Source organism: Chroicocephalus ridibundus, chromosome 4 (genome assembly GCF_963924245.1).
Source record: "Chroicocephalus ridibundus chromosome 4, bChrRid1.1, whole genome shotgun sequence".
In the NCBI taxonomy this organism is placed as follows: domain Eukaryota; kingdom Metazoa; phylum Chordata; class Aves; order Charadriiformes; family Laridae; genus Chroicocephalus; species Chroicocephalus ridibundus.
In genome coordinates, this window is record NC_086287.1 from 63,610,480 (window position 1) to 63,618,303 (window position 7,824).

At 43.9% G+C, this 7,824-nt stretch overlaps 1 long non-coding RNA gene across 2 annotated transcripts in view; it reads right to left on the bottom strand.

The window, feature by feature from the left end:
• Window positions 1-7,333, bottom strand: part of LOC134514689 (uncharacterized) — a 102,015-nt gene extending 94,682 nt beyond the window's left edge. For both annotated transcript variants that reach the window (XR_010070771.1, XR_010070770.1), the window contains exon 1: window positions 7,187-7,333. This is a non-coding gene — a long non-coding RNA (uncharacterized LOC134514689). The remainder of the gene's footprint in view (window positions 1-7,186) is intronic.
• Between the last annotated feature and the right edge of the window lie 491 nt (window positions 7,334-7,824).

Below are 7,824 nucleotides of genomic sequence, written 5' to 3' on the forward strand. Positions count from 1 at the left end.
TTAATCACAAACACTGGCTAAAGTTCAAAACCCCCCTTCCTATTCCCTTTTTCGTTCATCTTCTCCTTTTAACTTTTAATGTATTTTCTACCTTTTATGTTGTGTTTAGCAAATAAATTAGAAAGCATCTAGTTTAGATGGCCAATACTGGTCATTCTCCAAAGCTATTGTGATCTTGTGAGATGCGTAAAGGCAACATCTCAAAAATTTAGCAATGGTAAAACTAACAATCGCTCTACTCCTGGCTGAAGCACCAGCCTGAGAGAAGGCCTGCACTTAGCTTCACAAGCTCTCGACCTCAAGATCAATCTGGTGTGATTCCCAGCCTGGATCTGATTCATGCTCACCCAAAAGCAAAACAGACAGTAAGCAGGTACAGGCTTGACTGCTGATGTCAGGCAGGCCTACAAGTGAGGGTCAGTAGCAGTCTGTAAAAGGAATGGAGGTAGCAGTCTCCTCACAGGTTGCTCCCCCCACACCCCCCAGCCTTTTGGCACATTAGGAAGTAAGCAGGAACAGGCTCCCAGAGTATGAGCAGCCCTAGTCCATCTAAGCTAACCTCGTCCTCCAAAGGACCTCCGCCGAGACCGTGGTTACTGTCTTTAGCGCCTTCAAAAGGGCCAGCAAAGAAGAAGGTGGGTCTTAAATAATTCTCTGCAATCATAAGGAACAGAAACCTTAGGTACTGTTACAATATCATATTTCGACATTCTTTATTTTTTATATTGCAAATATAATTCATAGAATAGTTTGGATTGGAAGGGACCATTAAAGGCCATCTAGTCCAACCCCCCTGCAATGTGCAGGGACATCTTCAACTAAACTAGATCAGGTTGCTCAGAGCCCCCTCCGACCTGACCTTGAATGATTCCAGGGATGGGGCATCTACCACCTCTCTGGGCAATCTGTTCCAGTGTTTCACCACCTTCATTGTAAAAAACGTCTTCCTTATATTTAGTCTAAATCTGCCCTTTTATTTAAAACAATGACCCCTTGTCCTACTGCAACAGGCCCTACTAAAAGGTTTGTCCCCAAAATGATTATTTGTTTTTGTCTTTTCCTGTGCCTTTAAGAAGACAACTGAAGGTGGATGTCTGAGCCAGAACCCAACCAGGGGAAGTCTTTGAACTCAAAGCCTGTACCTGATGTAGGTGTTTAATACTGCACAAGTGGCAGAATTCACATTGACACCTCTGAGACTCTGGATCCTTTCCATGCTTTCAAATTAAGCACACCACACTCAGGAGCACCCCTCAGTGACCCATGGCTGAGAAAACCACCGTTTGCAGGCTCAACAGCTGGTACTGCCAACACTTTGCATCCAAGCACTAGCAGCTACAGCCCCGGATCCCAATCCTCCTCTTTACTGCTCTGCAAACACATGCTGTAGAACTAGCATGACAAGGTCATGCAAGCACTGCATGGTCAGCAGTGGCCCAGGGCACGCCAGCAAAGCAGTGTGCTAGTAGGACATCCTGCAGCACAGAAATGGCAATGAAAGCACCATGGCTTCTCTGTATCAGTCTGGAGCACACACCAACCTCCTAGCCCATTTTACAGACTGAGGAGAGCACACGGAGCTCCAAGGTTTGCCTGCACCCCTTTCCAAACTGTGCCATGCGCATGCCAGGCCTGGTGACAGCAACAATGCATTTATCCCCCTGCCATCGTGTGACACAGGGAGTCTAAACAGAAACACGAGGTCACAGCCTTTACAGCATCTTTCCTAAAGCTTTACTTGGTGGGCAATAAACAGCAGTGCTTTTGAAGAAAGTTATGCAGTCAGAGAAGCTACAACAAAGCAACCAAGAAAGGCAGCTGCTTTTCCAGACGCAAATGCCACAGATGAGAGGCTCTGTGCTTTGGCCTCCTGTGCCAGTCAGCAGAAGGCTCTTGCAAGGGAGACTTGCTGGTCCTGTGGGTATAAAACTTTAAACCACTACTCGATCATCCAATCCATCTGCATGCAAACCTGTTCCGGGCTTCAAAGCCAGTGCCACACATGGCCTGACTACACAATCAAGCTTTGTACACAAAAGCTGAGTTAAAAATTAACCAGGCTGGAAAGAAGGGGAGAAAGAGGGTCACCTGGCCAAGCTGTGAGCATAGGAGCAAAACGCTCACAAGTAAACGTATTACACATAATGTTGTCACATATGTTCACTAACTGGAGCAGCCCCCTGCCCTCCTAGCAAAGGAGAACAGATGTCTGAAATCAAATCACCTAAATGCCCTCTATTTTTTGGGCATCACCTTTTTTTCCCTTGTTGCCAGATTTGAAAGTCCAATTTGCCAGAATAATATCCCCTGCATGCATGGAGGCTTTCAAAGTTGAAGCATCTGTCTCTTAGCAACCAGAGAGGCTTGAAGGATCCTTTTTTTTTTTTTGCTTTCCCCTGATACCCACTGAGACATGTCAATTACTTACATCTTTCCAAAAAAAGATAAAGGACCAGACATCCCTTCCACTCCCCAACCACACAATGCAAAGAAGAGAACTCCACAGAGGGGATAACAAAACACTGTTACCTGGCAAAGGAGGAACAGCCCAGGCACACTGCTATATCCTTATGTCCAGGGGCATTGACTCCAGGGCAAGAGATACAGAAATGCTTGGTCTTGTAAGAGAAGTGACAATGCCGGGGGGAAGGGAGAAACCATGTCCTGAGATTCTTACCCCTTCTAACTGTGGTGAAGTTCAGGGAAGTTAGACACAGAGGTCCTAGTTTATGGTAGATGTCCCTCAGGAGGCATAACTCAAGGCTAGGAGGGACAGCACTTTGGTAAGGGCAAGGTCACTGTGGACTGACAGGTAAGACATCACGATAGCAAAGACTTCTGTACAGCCAGCATCAGGGAGCAGCGAGAGACAGCTGCTTCCAAGGATAGCCCGGGAGGAAAGAGTGACCCTAGCCCAGGCAGTGCCCTCACCAATGGGGGACAGTGACAGAAAGTCTGAACATGGTGGGCAGAGCCAGGTACTGGTAAAATAGTCCATCGATAGTTCAAGACCAGACAGGTGGTGCACCAGATCTGAGGGCCAAACAGGGTATCTAGTCAGGAACAAGTGGAGACACAGCTAGGAAACAAGGCTACAACATGGGTTGAAAGTCCATCCAGGAGACAGGGACACTTACAGGCATAGAGACAATCTACAAAGTACATTCAGGCTGCCCATCTATGAGACCAGGTACCTGCAATGTAGCTCCAAGGCCCACCCAGGAAGCAGGTTCACCTACAGCACAGGTCACGAAAAGCCTGAAGGACCAGGCTTGAGCTAAAATGGAATTCCCGGCAGGGGTGTGGGTCCCAGGTGAGGCTTGAGAGCTATCAAGGCCTATTAACACCCTGAGGGCCCTGATGATGGGTTTAGAAGTAGTGGAATGGGGTATGAGCCACATCTGAAATCTCTTACCCTACGCATAACTGTGTCTGTGCTGGGTAACCCCCCAAATCATTGCTTGAAATATATTGTCCTCTCTCCCACTCCTTTACTTATGCTTAGAGCATCAGGAGAGTACCGACCTCACACAAACTACTGAGACTGGTGTGACAGAGCATCTTCTGCATAAAGGTGCACGACTGGAAACCCTAACAAAGCCCCAAAAGTGACCCCAGTTTGGCTAAACAGCAAGTATCCCTACCACGGTTCCTTCATGTTATACAGGTAAACAACATGGAAAGGTCCTTCCCTACTGAATGTATGGCTCTAACAAAGCTCCTCAGCCATCTCCCTATTCCTTTAAAGTTAAAAATCACTGTAAACTCATAGACTGGCATAAGGTATGTCTGACACTATAAAAGCAGTTAAACTTGTCAGCATAATTCCAAGAGCATTGCAGAGATTTTTTGTATAAATAGCAGGGATCTCCAGTGTAAATAAGGGGAAGGTGGAACCTGAGGTGGCTGAGCCAAGCCTGGGATAAGGCAGGATTCAACACTCAATAACAGAAAATGGAGACATTTCCTCCTCCACCTCACCCTCAATTGTGCTTTTAAAAATCTCAGAGTGGGAGGATCAAGGGGGTCACATTTCTGGCTGTATTCCCAGCTCTGATTCAAGTGCAGCACTGTCCACTACACAGATTTTTAACGGAGCAAAATACGCTTGAAATAATTTGTACTGTAATTAGAAACCTTGCTTGCAATTGTAAGTGAAAAAAAAAATAATCTCTAATAAACAGAATCTATTAAATCCTCCCTGCTATTCTGAGGTGTTTATTATGCTGTATTTACAAGTTTCTGTTCAACCTTGGGAAGGTTTAACAGAAATTAAAATACATGATACAAAAATAAACCTGTATCTACCTGTGCCCTTCTTTACACATAAACAAACACAGTAAACTGCAACTAAGTTCAGCAACCAAACCTGACTTAACAACTTTTTGTAAGAAAGAGATTGAAAAAACAAGTGTTCATATACACAAGAAGGATAATACATTTTTAGATATTTTTGTCTGAAAGCAACAGGACAGGCCAATCAGTTGAATATTTTATGTTAAGTTAGGAGACAGATAATTTGATGGCACTAGTGGAAACAAGAGTCTCCTTTGCAACATCTACATCTCCTGCTAACTCAGCATCCAGATGTGAGCGCACGTACTTGCTGATATAATACAGCCTGAGAACCTGGGTGTGAAAAGAGGCAAGGCCAGTACTCACAAGTGCTTTAAAAACCCAATGATGTCAAGTGACCTGGACACCCACGCTCAGCCAGCAGACAGGACGTCAAGTAAGCACAATAGGATCCTAATGGCTCTGGCCAGCCAGCAATTGCAGTGCTGAATTCTGAACAAGCTGCAAATGGACAGGGCAGTCCCAGCAGAAACCCTACAGAGAGCAACAGGTTCAGCCTCAGGCATCTTTCTGCTTTTAGCAGTACGGGTTATTCCTTCAAGGTCACCTCAGGCCTCAAGGAGCAGTTAATGGAAGTAGCTCAGAAAGCTCTTCTCACATCTCCCAACCCTTCTCTGATGGCTGGAAAGCCGCATATGGGATGGTCACCCCACGTTCAACAAACAGATGTCCGCTTCTTGAGCAGTGCTGTGAGTGAGCAGTACCCCAGACGCCTCTGCAGGGCTTGCCCTCTGACTGAATGCCAGCTGGGGCTGAGGAATTCGAAGAAAAGTTCTTGAGCTACTTTTGCACAAGAAGTTCTTGTGCTTTGTCCCTTGCTCCAAAGCCTTGTCTGAGCCCTGCAGCTGTACGCATGGGAAGGACCACTTCATGGATCTAAAGAAAGGCAGGATGAAAACTTGCCCGCCTAAAGAATTACTGTGAACTGGAATAGCTTGTATTTTAGACTTAGAAAACAGAGAGAGCACACAAGGTAGGCCTGGTCTATTGCAATCTGTACAAAAATAAGACCAAAACGACTGTCCTTCCAGTCATTGTGTGTCCCCCATCAGAAATATAAAGGCAAAAGTCCCAGTCATCACCTACCCTTTTTAAAATTTCTTTTGTTCCTATTTAAAACTAGGCTGCTGCAAGTTTTATTATGTTTTACACCAGCTGCTGGTAAGTTATCGGTTTTGGACTTGTAATTATTTGCAAAACTCAGAGAATATCAGCAGTGAAAAGTATGGCTTTGTTTTGAGGTTATTTTTATTATTTCCTCAAAGGAACATAGCCCACCAAGACTATTTAGTTTGCATAAACCTTGTAATCTTTCCTAACAAATCACGTACAGAAATATTTCCCAGTGTCTGCTGAACATAGTGATAGCAAATACATGTAGGCACAGCATGTAATTTAGAGAATATTTTTGTTTTATTTATAACATGGAAGTGAACAGGACGGTCTGTTTGTAGTTGCCATGGAAATTGCTGGCATTAGCTCACTTCTTACCAAAGAGGAAGCAAAGAGCTTTTCACTTTCTGCTATTTAACCTCTTTTAATATTAAAATCCTATATACTGCAGTAGTACAAATCTCTCCTCTTCGGAAGGTCAAGGGCATTCTAGAGCTATCATTGCTAAAAAGAAATCAGCTATTTGGAGTACTGTGCATATGCTTTGTGAACATGATATTTCTTGAAACAGATTGAGCTCATCTGCTTAGAAGCTTTTTTTTTTTTTTTTTTTTGCTTTTTTAATATTTTGGAGAACTCTTTGGATTGTGAAAGCAACACAAACTGGCAAAAGTTGGGCTAAGGAGGTTAATGCAAAGCACCTCCACGTTATTTTTACTAACTTCTCCCTACCGCATTGTTCCTTTTTGATGTAATCCCAAAGGATGGAGAGTCTCACCAATGACTAACATGTGTATTACACTGACCACCCTCTCCACTCTTAAAGTTCAAACAACAAAAGCAACACAAAATCCCGCCTCCCTTCCAGAATTATGACCTCGAGGAGGGAGAAGTGACTCCATGAAGCCCTGTGGTATTTCACTTTTACCTTTGCAGCTAATGGCAGGTAAAAACTTCCCAGTTAATATAAAGTTAGATAACAACATAAAACCCCTCTTGGATATGACAGCAAAATTCAGTTTCAGAGAAGACTCATGCTACCTGCATCTGTACGATCATGAAGCAGCAATACTGAATCTAACATAGCTTCTAGCTCAGTGCTGCCAAGACTGGGTGTCCTCTGGAGCCAGTGAGGCACAGGAGAGAAGCATCCACCTTGTCTCAATCCCCGGTGTTTTACAGATTTATCAAAGATCAAAAAGCCTGAAGAATTCACTTTTGCCTTTAAGTCTCATCACTATTTGGAAAAAAAAAAAAAAAACAAAACACAAAAAACAAAACAAAACAACCAATAACCACCACACTTATTTAAACTAGAGCATGTCTTTTTAAAAAGATTTGAAAGTTTCTCATAATGGAAAAATCCACCAATCCCTTGGCAAACTGGAAGAGGGGTTACTAAGCCCTCCATCTGGGGGGGGAAGAGGCTCATTTAGCCTATGTGGAGCAAGAAGGAAACAGGTCAGCCTGCTGAAGATAATTTTTTGAGAACACATGCGGTTCCTTCTCTTCCTCAATATGCCTCAAGCATCAAGGATGTAAAAATTTAAAGTTCTAAAGGAAAAACGAATCAAGCAAGAAAATCAACAGCTTCCTTACCAAAACATAGTCTCCTTTTTCTAACCAATCACAGAAGCTGAAAATATATTTAAATACAGAAGGAAAAAAAAAAAAAGGAATATCTAAATGCTAAGAAGGAAAGAAGTCCTTTACCCACCTTGGTTTTTATTAGATCGTGCACAATATCACATTTTAACCGTCCCCTGCACCTCTTTCTCCTGTAAGGTCCCCTGACACTCTTTTTTCAATTGGCATTTTGTGGTTTCCTGCAGCTTCACAGTGTTTGTAGTAACACACTGTGGTGTATGGCATATGATGATTCCTGATCTACACACGTCTGCTAAAGCAGGCTGTGTGCAAGCTTAGCTCTGTAGCGCGGGGTACAGCAACGGCTGCATTTAGCCACAGAGCACCTCCTGCTTCCACCCCCGACGGCAGCAATCTCCTGCATCCAATTTTGTGAAATACAGGAGTTCTCAGTCACTGGGGCAGGACGGCCAGGACCTTACAGGCATAGCTGATGTCAATTCAGGTTTTTACGGTTAGGTGAGGAAATTAAAAAGATACAGGAAAAAATAGGCTGGACTCATGCCCTCCTGTTTAGAGGTGAGCTGCAAATAATCTGTCAGTAATGCAGGTAATGTGAGGTTAGGTGCCAAGTGCCCTTCCTATCACCATTACACGGGGCAGTCAGCACCTACCCATGCTTTCATCTCCCTTCTCAAAGCACACACGTGCGTGAGTGTGGATAAAAAGTGCAGTTCATCTTTAATAGGGAGCTCTTCAAGTCGATAT